This window comes from Zalophus californianus, chromosome 8 (genome assembly GCF_009762305.2).
Source record: "Zalophus californianus isolate mZalCal1 chromosome 8, mZalCal1.pri.v2, whole genome shotgun sequence".
Classification (NCBI taxonomy): Eukaryota; Metazoa; Chordata; class Mammalia; order Carnivora; family Otariidae; genus Zalophus; species Zalophus californianus.
The window spans coordinates 22756760-22772627 of record NC_045602.1 but is presented as its reverse complement, the minus strand read 5'-3'; the positions used below and the strand labels follow the sequence as shown (position 1 = coordinate 22772627).

General features: G+C 47.1%; 1 protein-coding gene across 1 annotated transcript in view; it reads right to left on the bottom strand.

Moving 5' to 3' along the window:
- The window catches only part of MRPL33 (mitochondrial ribosomal protein L33), a 52780-nt gene extending 37187 nt beyond the window's left edge, over positions 1 to 15593 (bottom strand). The window contains exon 1 of the mRNA XM_027624148.1: positions 15310 to 15593. The gene's annotated coding sequence lies outside the window, so the exon portion shown is untranslated. The remainder of the gene's footprint in view (positions 1 to 15309) is intronic.
- Between the last annotated feature and the right edge of the window lie 275 nt (positions 15594 to 15868).

Sequence of the window (15868 nt, the reverse complement as noted above, 5' to 3'; positions counted from 1 at the left end):
ATTTTATTTATTTGACAGAGAGAGACATAGCGAGAAAGGGAACACAAAAGGGGAACTGGGAGAGGGAGAAGCAGGCTTCCCGCTGAGCAGGGAGCCCGATGTGGGGCTCGATCCCAGGGCTCTGGGATCATGACCTGAGCCGAAGGCAGACACTTAACGACTGAGCCACCCAGGTGCCCTGACTAATTATTTCTTGATAATAATACTAACTCAGGCTTTAAGATATTTTCTGTGTTTTAATCCAGTGAAGTTATCATTGTCATTGACACTTACACTATCCCTCTTTGGCCAGTGGGAGCCTCTTCAAGTTGATGCTGCTGTTCTTTTGACAAGACCCTGATAGTATTCGACAACTTCTTTCTGTCTGGTTTGATTTTTCCACACTGTACATTATCTTATCCTATAATCAGCCATTTCCCCCAAGCAGTCCTGGTCTTAGTAAAATGTGGTATTTAGAAATCACAGTCTGGGAGTTAGAGGTGCTCATTGTTAACTGGGTTGGTTATTGTTTGAAAGGACTTCTCATTTGACCTCACTGGGAGATTATTTTAAATTGATTGTAAGCCCAGGGATACCTGGCTGTCTCAGGTGGTAGAGCATGTGACTCTTGATCATGGGGTTGTGAGTTTGAGCCCCACATTGGGTATAGAGATTACTTAAAAAATAAAATGTTTTGGGGCACCTGGGTGGCTCAGTTGTTAAGCGTCTGCCTTCGGCTCAGGTCATGATCCCAGGGTCCTGGATCGAGCCCTGCATCGGGCTCCCTGTTCAGTGGGAAGCCTGCTTCTCCCTCTCCCAGTCCCCCTGTTTGTGTTCCCTCTCTCGCTGTGTCTCCCTCTGTCAACTAAATAAATAAAATCTTAAATAAAATAAAATAAAATGTTTTAAAAAATAAGTAAATAGATTGTAAGTCCATACTTATATTTCCAAATCAAATTTTGAATTTTTGCTTAATTTATTTGAGTTTTATATTTCTATCTTTTCTCTTACCTGGAAATCTAGGATACTAATGATGTTAACATAATTGTTTATTTGCTTCATCTTACCTACATATAGTAGGTGAGTTCCAGAGTAATATTAATAATATTACTAACAATATGATTACCATAAGAAGTTTAATATTGTTATAGGGCTTTTGGTCACTATTCCATAGGGTGTGTTCTTCTATAATCACATCCTCAAATTATTGTTTTTTTGTTTTTTTTAGTTTTTTAAAAAGATTTTATTTATTTATTTGACAGAGAGAGACACAGCAAGAGAAGGAACACAAGCAAGGGGAGTGAGAGAGGGAGAAGCAGGGTTCCCGCTGAGCAGGGAGCCCCATGAGGGGCTTGATCCCAGGACCCTGGAATCATGACCTGAGTCGAAGGCAGATGCTTAATGACAGAGCCACCCAGGCGCCCCAAATTATTGTGTTTTAAAGTCTCTTGGAGGGGCACCTGGGTGGCTCAGTTGGTTGGGCATCTGCTTTTGGCTCGGGTCATGATCCCGGGGTCCTGGGATCGAGCCCCACATTGGGCTCCCGGCTTGGCAGACAGCCTGCTTCTCCCTCTCCCTCTGCTGCTCCCCTTGCTTGTGCTCTCTCTCTGGCAAGTAAATAAATAAAATCTTTTTAAAAAATTAAAATTAAGAATAAATTACAAAAATAAAGTCTCTTGAAACAATTCCCTAAGTTTTGCCACCAATTTGATACATGGTATCATTTCCTTTTTTTTAAATTGCTTTCTTCTATTTTACTCTATTTTTTTATAATTATGTAAATATTTATATGGCTCCAAAGTCAAGTCCATAATATCATCTATTCAAAGAAGTTTAGCTTCGGGTGCCTGGCTGGCTCAGTTGGTAGAACATGCAACTCTTCATCTCTGGGTTGTGAGTTCAAGTTCCATGTTGGGTATAGAGATTACTTCAAAATAAAAAATACTTTAAAAAAACAAAACAGGGCACCTTGGTGGCTCAGTTGGTTAAGCAACTGCCTTCGGCTCAGGTCATGATCCTGGAGTCCCGGGATCGAGTCCCACATCGGGCTCCCTGCTCAGTGGGGAGTCTGCTTCTCCCTCTGACCCGCTTCCCTCTCATGCTCTCTATCTCTCATTCTCTCTCTCTCAAATAAATAAATAAAATCTTTAAAAAAATAAAAAAATAATAAAAAAAATAAAAAACAAAACAAACACAGAAAAAACCCAGAGAAGTCTATCTTCTATCAGTGACACCTGTGTTCAGTCTCTCTACTGTTTCATCTTACCAATATAAGCTAGAAATTGCTCTATAGAAGCGTATGGAGATGTCACTCATTCTTTTTCACAACTGCATACATAGTACTCCATTGTGTAGATATACCACAAATGATTCAACTAGTCCTTTATTAATGGGCAAAATAAAATAGAATTTAAGATAAAAAGTATTGTAAGGGTCAGAGTGGGACATTACATAAAAGGAACAATTCACCAAGAAGATATAATAACTGGGAATTTGAATGTAGTTAATGCAGCCTTGAAATAGATAAAGTAAAACCCAAAAGTTACAGAGAGAATTTTACAAATCCATAAAAATCCACATTTTGTTCATTTGTTTCATAAAAAATGGCTAGCAATATCTCACCCAGGATCTTGGAATACTTTTTAGATGCAGCCATTGCATACCTGACCCTCCTTCTGTCTTACCTCATCCCGTCAACGCTCCACACTGAAGCCAGAGTGATTTCTCTAAAACATGCACTGGACCATGCTTCAAACCCAGCAATGATTCCATAAGGTGCTAAAAGGTCTTGCTGCTCTGGCCTCACATTTGTCACCAGCCATCTTCCTCATACTCCCACTCCCACAGCCAGTCACACCAAACTGGTTTATAGATCCTTAGTATGGACCATGGTTTCCCTTAGCTTGGGGCTTTTGCATATATTATTTCCTCTACCTAGAACACTGCTCATCTTTTCCTTTCCTTTTCCTTCTCTTCCTCCTCTTTCTTCTTCAACATAATTCCTTCTAATCATTTAGGATTTGGCTCAGGCATCACCTCCTCCAGGGAGCCTTTCTGGCTCCACCAGACTGCGTGCTTCCTTAGATGCCTGACATTCCCTAACACAGCGTGTATTCACCTGCTGGCCTTGGGCCTCTCTTTCTCCACTCTAGATTGTGAGCCGATTTCCTGAAAGGCCAGGATTATGGTGTTTTTTAACCACTGAATCCCCAACCCCTAGCACATGCCTAAAATATTGAAAGGCTCAATGTTAATTAAATAAATGAATAGTGGGGGCTCAGTGGGTGGCTCAGTCGGTTAAGCATCCGACTACTGATTTCAGCTCAGGTCATGATCTCATGGTTGTGGGATCTAGTCTTGCATCAGGCTCCATGCTCAGTGGGGAGTCTACTTGAGATTCTCTCTCCTGTCCCTCTCCCCCTCTAAAATAAATAAATCTTAAAAAAATTTTAATAAAAAAATAAATGAATAGTGAGCAGAGGTAGTAATTATATTACCTTTATGTTACTAGAGAAGAACAAAGGCCCAAAGATGGTCAAAAACAAGTCAGAATCAGTTGGAGGTGAACCCCCGAAACTTCTGGTCTCTTAGCCAAGGCTCTGGCTTCCAGGTCTCACAGACCCATAATGAGCTGTCTAAAATAAACAATGTATCTCACATGTAGAAAACAGATGACGTCTGGGAGTTTTATAAGCAAAGCAGTGCAAATGGGAGCTTCTTGGAGTTCCTGATCCTGAAGTGTCAGTCATACCTGGGCTGGGTGGCCAAAAACTCCACACTCAGCATTTGCTCAGGTGACCCTGGAAAGTGGTCTGTGCTCCCCACCACTTTCTACTATACCCTACAGAGTGAAAGTCAGCTTTCTGGAGCAGAAAGCTCCATCCTGGGGTGGAGGAGGGTGCTGGGAGGAGGGGACAATGCAGAAGGGCAGGGGGATAACAGATGAGGCTAAATTAATTTTGGAAACCATTAAATCTTTGAAAAGAGAGCATGTTTTCAGCAGGGACAGTGAATCACTGTGATTTGCAGAAACAGGCACAAAGCAATTAGCCATCTGGATGCTGTGGCTTCCAGCCCCCCAACGGAAACTTCAAGTGAGCGGAAGGCTGGTCATTACCCGGTCCAGGCCCAGCTCTCCAGGCCTCATAGATAAGTCTGTGCCTCCAGCCGGCTGGGAGCCCAGAAGCCTGGGACAAAGGGCAACTTGGCAAGAGTCACAGAAAAATGGGCAGGAAATGCAACACCAGCCACAGGGAGCCAGGACTACTTCCTTCTTCCTGTGAGCGCCTCTCAAAAGCCATCATGACTGAGTGAGCAGTTCATTCACTTGAGAAGCATTTGTTAATCACCTACTATCTTCCAGGCCCTGTGCTGCTGGTACATAAATCATGTCACTTAATCTTCACAACATGCATAGGAGGAGTTCCACACCACAAACAACTGCAAGGGGACCATCACTTAGGAGCAAGGGGACCCATCGCTTTGTTCCAGTGCAAATAGCACTCCCTGGAGTTACAAAGCAGTGTAGCCTTGCGGGAGAGCTTATTATCTCTTTTAAGCAATGAGGAAATAAAAGCTAAAAGAGATGACGTGAACTTGCCCAAGATAAGTAGCAGGATTGAGAAGGTAACTCAATATTCTGTGCCCTTTCCCTAGATGAACATATTTACCAATTCTGCTCTGTCTGGCTCATAAAATTACGAGAACGAAATACACATGGACATGAAAGGGTTTTTAATAAACTGTAGAGTGCCATACACAGCCGAACTATTCTTATTAGCAGTTATCCCGCCTCCTGTGACCCTAAGGTGCTGCCCTTCCATTCATTCCTAGAAACTGCTAGGGAGTACTGGCCAAGCCCATCTAAGAAAAGAGTCATCCAGCTTTTCCAGGAGGGGAATGTACAGTGGACCAGAAAGAGTGTTGCTCAAGGAAGCCTGCCTGGACTGGACTGGACTGTGATTTATAGACTACAGTGGTTCTGGCACTGTTGAGCCATCAGGCTGCACCATGTGTGGCCGAAAGGCCAAACAGAACCAAATGCTGCCAAAGGGAGTCTGCTTCCAGGGAAGAGAAAGAAGCCAGGAAGGGCAACCACTTAGACTGACCAGAGAGAGGTCAGTGCCCCCATGCCAAGGTGCCTGGGGCCTCTCACCTGTCCGTGTTTGCTGTGGGACCACTGACCAACCACTTCCCGCTCTTGCTTTGGTAAGGTGTGGCCTCTCCAGAGCCTCAGCCAAGAGCTATTTAGCCAAGCTCAGGACTCTGCAGTGGCCTAGGAGGGCCCAGAGCTTGCTGGCCAGATTTTCATTTGCCATCTACATCTGCAGTCCATCCAACTGCTGCTGGGAGTACCAGCTCTTTGACCAGGAAAAAACTGGGTGAGACTCCCAGTCCTGTCTCCCCCTGGCTATGACCTTGGGCCATAGGCTATTGACCTCTCCCCTTGCTTTTTTCATGTACCAAATGGGCTTAATGTTCTTCACAGGGGGTTGGGGAGGCCTGAATGAGATCACAGGTGCTCTTGGGGACAGGCAGGTAATGGAACTAGTGATGAGAACTTCCACAAAAAGCTTTCCTGACTCAGCCATGGCTGCCACGTGGAACACAGGCTCAGGGGTGCCAGATCTTTGTATTGGTCAGAAAAATCAGAAATCTGGATTTTCATGTGAACTTTTCCAATTTTCAAAAGCCTATGAGGACAGAACGGAGCATGTCTACAGGCTGTCTGAGTGTCAACTCAGATGACAATGACATTCCTACAGGTCTCCTCACACACGACCTGCTCAAAGAATGGGTTTCCTTCCTCCTCTCCCTGTTTTACTGCTTTCTTCCAGGCTCCCTAAGACTCTACCTTTCCCCTAGTCTGTCACCCACATTGTAAACTGAGCTGGGGTTAGTTCCGCCCTGGGGTGGCCTGAACGCAAGGCTATGGGTGGGGTCGAGGGACGACAGATGTTCTCAACAGAAGCAGGCTGGATGCAGGCCCGCCACTCAGAAGCCCCACCAAGCCTCTTTCCCAAGAGGGAGAGGGAAGGATGAGGAACAGGGATCTTCAACCGCAAAATGAATGAATGAGTGAATGAATGAATGAACTAAGAACAAATGAAAGAGCCAGGGCTGCCTCAGGTAGAATTTTGCTTGGCAGCTGTGGCGCAGGACTGAAGATTATGCTCTTCTCAATAATGTTGACAGAGCTCCGAGAAGGCCTCTTGCAAAGGTTGGTGGGGCCTTCAGCTGGGAGTCCTTGTGGAGCAAGTAGGCTCAGAGCCAAGTGAAGCAAACTGCCTTCCAGCTCCCAATCTCTATCTCGTGCTCTGATTAGAATCAGGCCACAATCTCCTCCCCCAGAGACTTCCAAAGAATTAAGCTGGGGCTGCCGGAAGCAGGAGTGCAGGGCGAGGCTGAGGGGGTAAGGGAGGGGGTGGGCACTTGCATCAGGGTCCTTCCCAGAAGGGGCAGGTCCTTCCTAGCACTGAGCCTGCTGGTCTCCCCCCTCTGCCCTTTCCCGGACATGCCGGTGTCCCTCACTGCAGTCTTTCCCAGGCTGGGCTCAGGCTGGTCAGTCCTCAGGAGCCCTCGGTGAAGCCATGAGGAAGCACATGGTCCAGAGACACATCCCTCACTCTCTCAGCTGCTCTGGGGAACACTGAGGAAGAAACCCCCACAAAGCCGCTTTTCTTTCCTGTGGCACTTCCCAGCAGATCCTCTGGGGAGGAATTTTCCACAGCGTTCCCCCTCCCTGTGTCCGGGTCTGACTGGAAGGGGCAGATGTGTGCCCAGCCACGTCTCCTCCCTTCTGCAGCTACACGACTTGACCTCAGTGCCTACCAAACAGACAGTGGAAACTCATCCACCCAAACATCAGATACAACTAAACTGAGGGCTCTTTACAGAGCAACAGAAAGATAACAGGGCTGAGAGACTATTCGGGACTAAAGGAGACTTAAAGAGAATGACTACTAAACGCAATGGGTGACCCTGGACTGCATCCAGATAGGGCGGGGCGGGGGGGGAGCCGGAAAGGACATCATTGGCAAAATGTAAATAGGGACTGTATCATAGATGGTAATATTTTTGGTGCTAAATTTCCTAAATTTAATTACTGAAATTTATGGGGAAAAAAGTCCTTGGTTTGTTTTCTCTGAAGTATTTAGAGATAAAGGGGCACATCTGCAACTTATTCTCACAGGTTCAGAAATAATAATTATAGGGGCACCTGGGTGGTGCAGTTGGTTAAATGTTGGACTCTTGGTTTTGGCTCAGGTCATGATCTCATGGGTCGTGGGATCGAGCGCTGCGTGGGGTTCTCACTCAGCAGAGTCTGCTTGAGTTCCTCTCTCCCTCTCCCTCTGCTTTTTCCCATCCCCCCCGCCTTCTCTCTCTTTCTGTGTCTCTCAAATAAGTGAATAAATCTTAAAAAAAAAAGAATAATAATTACATTATTCTTCCTCAAACAGATAGGCATACATATGGTAGCATATGACCCAGCAATTCCACTCCTAGGTACATGCCTAAGAGAAATGAAAACATGTGTCCACACAAAAACTTGTACACCTGTGTTCACAGCAGCATGTAATACATGCTCATTATGTAATACATGATCATTATGGAAGTTCTGGAAAATGCAGACATTCAAAGAAATAAAAATCACCTGTAACCCCCAAATTCTGTGAAAATCGTTAACATTTGGGATTGATCTGGTGGTGCTATATTTAGAGTAAACATAATACAATATTTAGCACACTGTGCACGTTATTTTGTAACATACTTTGTTCACTGTATATAACAGACGTCTGCTGAGTATTTACCACATATCAGGTGCTGGGTTTAGTGCTAAGGATTCTGAAATGAATAAAACAGACATCCAGCCCCTAGGAGTGAAATCTAGGAGCAAAAGAGACTTACTAGTAAATAATCAGAAGGCAAATTGATGAGAGCCACACTAAAAAAAAAAAGGAGACAGGCCCACCTGACTCAGTCTACAGATGTTGGAAGGATTTTTCAGAGGTTCTCCGTAGAAAAACAGACATTTCAGATAGAGAAATGGGGAAGTGTTGTCTGGGTAGAGAAAAGAGTATGTGTGGACCAGCTGGGCTATATTCATGGACTGTTTAGGCAGTGGATCATGGTGGTAGAAGGCAGGGAGGGATAGCCATGGGACTGAGACCAGATCATAAGGGAACCTGAACTCCATGCCAGTGCTTCTAGACTACAGCACAGCCTTCAAGGGTTAGACTGGACCTCCAACCTTTTAACTCTCCCTCTTACAACACAGTCCTTAAAGTCCCAACTTAGGAGGCAGATTGGCTGTGTTTAAATTCTGGCTGTGTTGCCTACCTGCTTTGTGATCTTGGGCAAGTTACTTCACCTCTCTAAATCTGTTATCTCATGTGGACAGTGGAAAAAATAATAGAACCAAGCTCACTGGGTTACTGTGAGGATCCCATGAATTTACAGTAAGTTGCTTAGAGCAATGTCCGGCATGTAATAAGCACTAAGTATTTGTTACTATATTTCACCCAACATCACCTCAAGCCTCCCTTCTAGCAGCTGAATTTTCAGTAATTTATCTCCAAGAAAGTGTTATAAGAGCAAGGTAGGTGCCCAGGGCCCTGGGGATCACAGGAGCAGACCCTTTGCCAAAGCTGGAGCCAACATGTGCGAGGGAGGAGGAGAAGGCAAGAAAGGAGGCTCCTTACTTCGGGGAGCCCTCACTAATGTCTGATTCCCTCCTATCAGGAAGTTGTCCCCTGGGGCTGGGGCTGGGGCTGGGCTTGTCCTTTGAGGGGAAAGCTGTGATGGGAACACTTCTCTCTAGGGAGGAAATGGGCAGGGAATGACATTTGTGTCCCTACCAGTATGCAAATCATCTTGTGAGACAAATGATTTTGCAGGAAAACATATCCTGTTCTCTGCAGAACATTTCCCCTGACGTCTGGGAGGAACCAATCGGGTGGTCAGGGCCAGAGCAACTGCTCAGGGAACTCCTGACCACTGGCCTACAGCCCTCAGGGGGCAGAGGGGTGGTGGAGAAGGAGGCCTGTAGGCTGGGCAGCCCCAGACTTGGCAGCTGAAAAGGGAAGTGGCCCAGGACCCCTCTCCAGCCAGGTTCTCCCAGCCAGCAGGGAAGGCAGCAGAAGCCTGGCAGAGCAGTGTCTGGGGGACCAGCGGTCCTGGCATCAAGAGCTGACTCAGTCCCTAACCCGCTGTGTGACCCCGGACAAGTAATTTCTCTCTCTAGGTCTGAGTTTCCCAATCTACAGAATGAGAGGGTTAAATTAGAGAAAGCATTTGCGACGTGGGGAACACAGATGCTCAAATCATAAATGGGAATTCGTGCCACCTTCAACTGTATGCAAATTTCCGTGCATGTGGTGTTTTTCTGGGGAGGTATACAAAGCTGTCTTCAGTTCACAGAGGGCTCTATTACCCCGACAAAAGTTTTGGCAATCTCTGGGGTCCCCTGAGCTAGCTGCTAGTTAGATGGAAGTCTCTTAAGGACAAGAATGTGTCTTGTAACATCAGCATAGCATAGTATCCAGCACACAGTAGATGCTCAATAAATATTTGTTGACTGAATGAATGATACTCGTCAAATGCTGGATAATGACCACAGCAAAGGGTGGTGTTTGTTGGTGCAGAATCTCAGCTGTGGGAGTCAAGGTGGCCAGTGATGACGGGGCTGATGTGGGGACAGAGCACTGGGGATTGAAGGAAAGATGTTGAAAATGGGTCCCGGAATCTGCTCAGTTCGTGAATTGTCTGGCTTGGGTTTCTAGTCTCCACCAGACATGCACACCTCCAGCCCCCCTTGGTTTTTTATGGAAGACTCAGCCAAGCCAAACTCTGCTCAACATTCCAAGGTTCAGCAACTAGATCTGTCTGGTAGCAACAATTTAAATTCCCATGATTCTCCAACCGGAAAATCCACTGAACCTGAAGAATGTGGATGAACTGCCTGGTCTCTGGGGGCGGTCACTGGAGCTAGTACAGGAGTGAGAGTGGGGGCAGTCGGCCTCCCCATCCAGGACACCTGCAGTGCTAACTGCCCTGGTGCCCTCCCTCCCGGCCCTGGCCCCAGCTTGGGCTCCTGGCTGACCTCCATCACCCTGCATCTCTGAGCCTCTCTCCACTCACACCTCCTCCTGGTCTCTCCTGGCCTTAATTAAAATGCCTTCACACGTTTTCTATGACCTGGAACAATGTTTCTGATTGGGCGTTATGTGAAAAAAAAAAAGGGAGGTGGCATAAAAATTCTATCTCTACGGTAAAGTCTCAACCCCAATATAAAACATATAGACCTATGTATATTATACCACTTTTAAATTATGGATTTATGTAGATGTTTCTATAATTTGAATGTTTGCTCTGTCTTAAGACCATCCTGTTTCTCCACTCAGGAAAACTGCTCAGGTGAGAGGCATTCTGGGAACTCTGCTGCAGAGGAGGCACAGGGCTTGGGGGCATCTGCCTAGCAGAGAAGACCCAAAGAGGATAACCACATGGCCCGAGACACAGAGGTCCTGGAGCAGACACACTCTGGACCTGGCTATACAAAGCTCATCTGCTACTGTGCCCAGGGAAGCCAGGCCTGGGAACAAAGGTTCCAGCCGGTCAGCCCCTTCCAGGCAGGGTCTCAGCCCATTGGGAATGGGGGGTGGGGTGAGTGCAGGACCCAGCAGGATCCAGTTCTCTTGGAGAGGGGGTGACGAGGGCTACGTCAGGCCTGGGGCTTGGGGCTGAGCCTTTCATGCCTGCAGACCTGGGGCAGACCAGCTCTTTCCCCAGGCAGAGGCCAGCACTCAGGAGGAGGATGGGAGAGGGGGAAGGACAACCCAGTCTTCTTGGGAAGTGGGGAGAAGAGAACTGGAAGCCATTTTCTGCTTTCCTCTATGCAGGCTGGCTTCCAGCCTCATCCGTTTTCTGGAACCATTCTCTTGCTAGAGTCCCATAGGCCTCCTTCCAACAGCACCAGTGTTAGCACCACTGGTGCCCCCTTTCCTGGAACCCTCTGCATCATTAGCTTTCCTGATCTTAAGCTCCTGGTTGTTCTTCCCGAGACCACCTATTCTTCCTTCACTCTGCCCTTTACATGCCCTTCCTTCCCCGCTGGGGGCACCCCCCCCAAGACTCAATCCTTGAGACTCTGACTTCTTTCTCTACGCTCAGAAAAATGAGCCCTCTCAGGGTTTCAGTTGATGCCTCTATGTCTACCAATGGATAATGGAGGGACATGTTCACCACTGGCTAAGGGAGAGATTCTTTAAGATACCATTCTCACTTTGCCGATAAGGAAAGAATTCAGATGACTTAAGTGACTCCCCCAAGGGTCACCCACCCTGGGTAGCCTGGCCCATTTTGTCACCTTCTCTTCCACTGTGGCCCCATCTTCCGCAGCTGGTGAGGCTATCACACAGGCTAAGGGAGCATTTGCAGAGTGAGTAGCCTGTAAAGGAAGCCCCACTTGGTCCTAAGAAGTATGAGTGACTGGGCTGCAGACACTCCCCCTGCCCCACCCCATGCCTCCGCCAGGTCCTTGCCAAACTGTCCCAGATGTGTGTCCTGGTGACTCCCTGGCCTTGGGAGAAGTCGTGAGCTGGCGATTTGACTTCCTCTTCCTCTTTCCCTCTGCCCCTACTGAGAGCATCTGGGAGGAGCTGCCTCTGTCAGCTGGTCCGTTTGTAGATTACTAGTAAAATAATCATAGATGATAATAGTGGTATCTCCATTCAACTAGTATCTGCTAGGCCAAGCAACTACAATATACCCTGAGTTTTCACGGGTTCTGGAGACACAGCAGTGAGCAGTAAAAAATCCTTATCCCGTACTGTAATAGAAATACACTGAACAAAGCGTTTCGGCCTTCGGTGACACATACGTAAACTCATACAGACGATGCTGGTCCAGATGCTTTCACCACAGAGATTTACCATTTTGTCTGCCCAGAACAGCACCTCCCTTCTTTGAGGAAATGGCTCCTTGCCCCACCATAATGTATAATTATGGAAGGAGCTGCCCAACAGGTGTGGCGTTCCAGAGTTCACAGGGGTGAATGCGTAACCCAGATGCGGCCAGTTATAGAACTCTTGGCCACTGATTGGTCTAGGAACAGTCACATGGCCCAACTTGAACCAATCAGAATGCTTCCATCATTTTTTCCTCTCCACTTTTAATTCTACATAAATTATACACAAATGTTATCATTGAAAAACGTCAAACCTGACAGTCTCCTTCAACTCCCACCCCTAATCTTAGTCCCTCGTTGCTTTTTTTGTAAGCATTTGGATACAGTGTGAAATATATGTGAAAAACATACGCATAGACATATCTACTATTATTTCGAGGCTTTGTTTTCATTTTTGTTTATGCTTGAGTGATACCATATTGTATGCATCATTCTGCAAATTACTCTTCTTATTTACCAAGATGTCTCAGGGGTTTATGTCAGTACACATTTCATTCTTTTTTAACAGTTTCCATATTTTCAGAGTATAAAATATACCATGGTTTAAAAATGGACATTTAAGTTATTCCCAATTTTGTTCTACAAATAACATTTCAGATAACATCCTTGCATTATTTCTTTATGCACATGTGTGAGATTTACTAATCTGGGTTTTGAGAAGTGGCACCATCAGATCAATGGTACCCACACTTAAAATCATAATACATAGTGCCACATTTCCCTCCAAAGTGGCTGAGACAACTTACGCCCCCTCCAGCAATGTATCAGAGCATTAAGAGGTCCCCATTTTCCCATCCCTTCACCAACAGTTAAGATTATCTAAGTTCAATATTTTTAAAATCTGACGACTAAAAAATGCTATGTCGCTGTTTGCTGGGGCTTTCTATCTGAAGCTGGTGGGAAGATCTCTCTTCTCTCTGGCACAGCCCTGAGAGATGTGGATGAACCAACACCCAAGAGGGTAAGGCGAGTCCCAAGGGTGTCCACTCCCGGAACCTAGTTGCTCCCTCTCTGCGCCACAGTCAGCTTATGTAAGCCAACACCTTTCCCTTGGGGGCTCAAGCTAATTAGAATGGTTCCTGTTACTTTCAGCCAATAGACCAAACTTTTTTTTTTTTTTTTTTGTAATCTCTACATCCAACGTGGGGCTTAAACTCACAACCCCAAGATCAAGAGTCACAAGGCTTTTCTGACTGAGCCAGCCAAGGCACCCTTGAACTTCTGATTAAAATGTATAAATGACTGTTGGGTCTGTCACCCTTGTCCCTGAGCTCACAAGACAACTGGTAAGTCTCTCATTGCTCCTTGTCTTTTCTCTTCTTTCCTTTTCTCTTTTCTTTTGCTCTCCTGACTCACACGCACATCGCTCGCCAGAGGCACCACATTCAGCGCTCCAGATCCCACTGCAGAGCTCTGAGGGCAGGGCAGGGCAGGGCGGAACAGCGGACTAACCCCCCCCCGCCCCCCCCCCCGCCCCCCCGCCCCACCGGCAACAGCAGGAGGAAGGAGAGCATTAGCCTGGCTCCCCAGTTGGAGTCTTCACAGAGTGAGCACCAGCACTCTTAGAACCCAGCTTATTTGCCTTGGCCTTGTCAGAGATGGCCAAGGTCAATGTTAACAGAGGGGTCAACACCTCTGTTTTAAGGGGGAAAGAAAGAAAAAAGGAGAAAAGGAAAAGAAAGCAGGATTGAAAAGACGCAGTAGAAGAATCTGCCCTCCTTTTTGTTCTTAATTATCATACTCCCCAGCACTGAGGGAAAACTCATTTTGTTACAAATCTACACTGCAGTTGCAGCTTCAGTGACAGACACAACACAAACACATAAACACAGGCTGTCAATGTTCTTTTGATGGTAGTGTGCGTCTATTGTTTTATTTTATTAAGAAGAGTGAGAACAAGGTGCTAAACTACATCCAATCTAAAATAAAAGGGAAGCTTTACTCCCATAGAGACATCATCTCCTGAGTTTATAAAACACGAGGGTCTGGTCTTCCCCCAGCTGATCTAACACTGAGCAAGATGCCATCAAGTGTGTCTCTGGATGACATGACCCACGGTGCTGGAGATCTGAGGAAAAGTCTTTTCAGATATGAGCTCATTGCAGCCTGGAATAATTCTGAGAAGTGGAATGGAAATGGGATAGAGACTAGAGACAACATCCCCACGTCAGAAAGCAGGGGCCCTACAGACTGAGGCCGTGTTCTTCAAGGTCAAACAGTGAGACAGAAACAAGACAAAAAGCCTGCCCTCCCAAGACTGGAGTGTGTGTGAAACTGTGGGCAAAAGGCTGGCCAGCCTGGGAGCTTGGGTTGGGAGGTAGAGGGAGACAGGTGTGCCCCCAGGGCCCACTTGCAGGGCTGCAGGGCCAAAGGGGGCCGTGAGAAGGATTCGCACAATGAGGGGCTATGAGAAGAGCCATATTGCTTCTTGCCCTGTCCCAGGAAATCTTCAGTAAAATGAGTCCCCCGTGCTATGTTTGGTAGAAAAGGATTTTTTTCTGGAAGCTGGTAAAGGGGCTAAATTTTGTATTACATTTGCTGGGGTCAAAACAGTCAATGCACAAGCAAGAGAACAATCTGTGAGGCACCAGTGTGTGCACATCTGTTCTATCCTTTAGTATCCCCAGGATCTAGAATGGCGTCTGGCATGTAGTAGATGCTCAGAAGGTATTTCTGGAATAAATACATACAACTCCTCACATGTGCGATTTCAGCCACGCACACCACTGTGTCTTCCTCCTTCAAAGTCTGGTTCAACATTCACTGAGACTCTGCTGTGACTGACCCACATCCTCACAGCACTCAGCACCCACCCCGCTGCCCCAGGGAGGTCCTCTCTGTTGCCCACTCCGTGCCCAGGAAGGGGTACAGATAAGATGTGCTCTGGAAGGACACTCTCTCCTTCGGTGAGAGCTGCCAGCCTGCCTTCTTTGCCTATGGCCAGGGTAGGGCTGTGGCCTGGTCCACCTAGTTTTTTAAAGCATGGTCTCAGGTCTGCCCCCTACTGTGAAAATGGAGAAACTTCACCCAGAGTGCCAACTCCCGTACTTCCTGAAGCAGCAGCCTGGCTGATCCCTTTGCTCTGTGCTGGGCGGGGGGCCTCAGCTCTCTGGGCAGACCTGAACTCTCAGCCCCAGTTTGCTCATCTATAAAGGAGAAGGTGGCTGCAAATGCCCTCCTTGCTCACTTGACAAGGACATGGTAAGAGTCAAATGAGGCCAGACATGTGGCAGCCCCTGAACTCGGTAAAGCCCAGGCCAGGTACGGTGTTGCTATTTTCTATCAGGGGGCCTCTGAAACACACACCCCACCCCACCCCGCAACCCTGACCCCACCACCTTCATCCCCAGGGCAGAGCTTACCTGTCCCCAGTCCTCTAGTCCCAGGCCTGCTGGGCCACCTCCTGGGCCTGGATGTGACACCCTGGCAGATGCTGCTGACCAGAGGACAGCCCTGGTACCTCATCTGTTAGGTCCCATGACCAGAAGCAGCAGGCTGTCCATCCAGGTGGGGAGCCGCTAGCATGTGGAAGGCCACAGCAGCTTGGATTAGATGCCCGCTGGGCTGAGCCAGAAGCTAGAGGCTATCAGAGACAGAGCTTGTGTCCCTAGGTGACCTGAGCCCCAGAGCAGGCTGAGGGACACAGAGGTTGTTCTTAACATGGCCTCAGACAGAGGAAAATCCCCAAGGCCCTGGGATGCAGTGGCAGTGAGGCACCCCAAGGGTTGCCAAATTTAGCAAATAAAATAGGACAGACATCCAGTTAGACTTGAATTTCAGATAAGAATCAAATACTTTCAAAATATAAGTAAATCCCATGGAATTTTTTTTAAAGATTTTATTTATGTATTTTGAGAGCAAGCGAGCAGGGGAAAGGGCAAAGGGAAAGAGTATCTCGAGCAGACTCCACACTGAGCACAG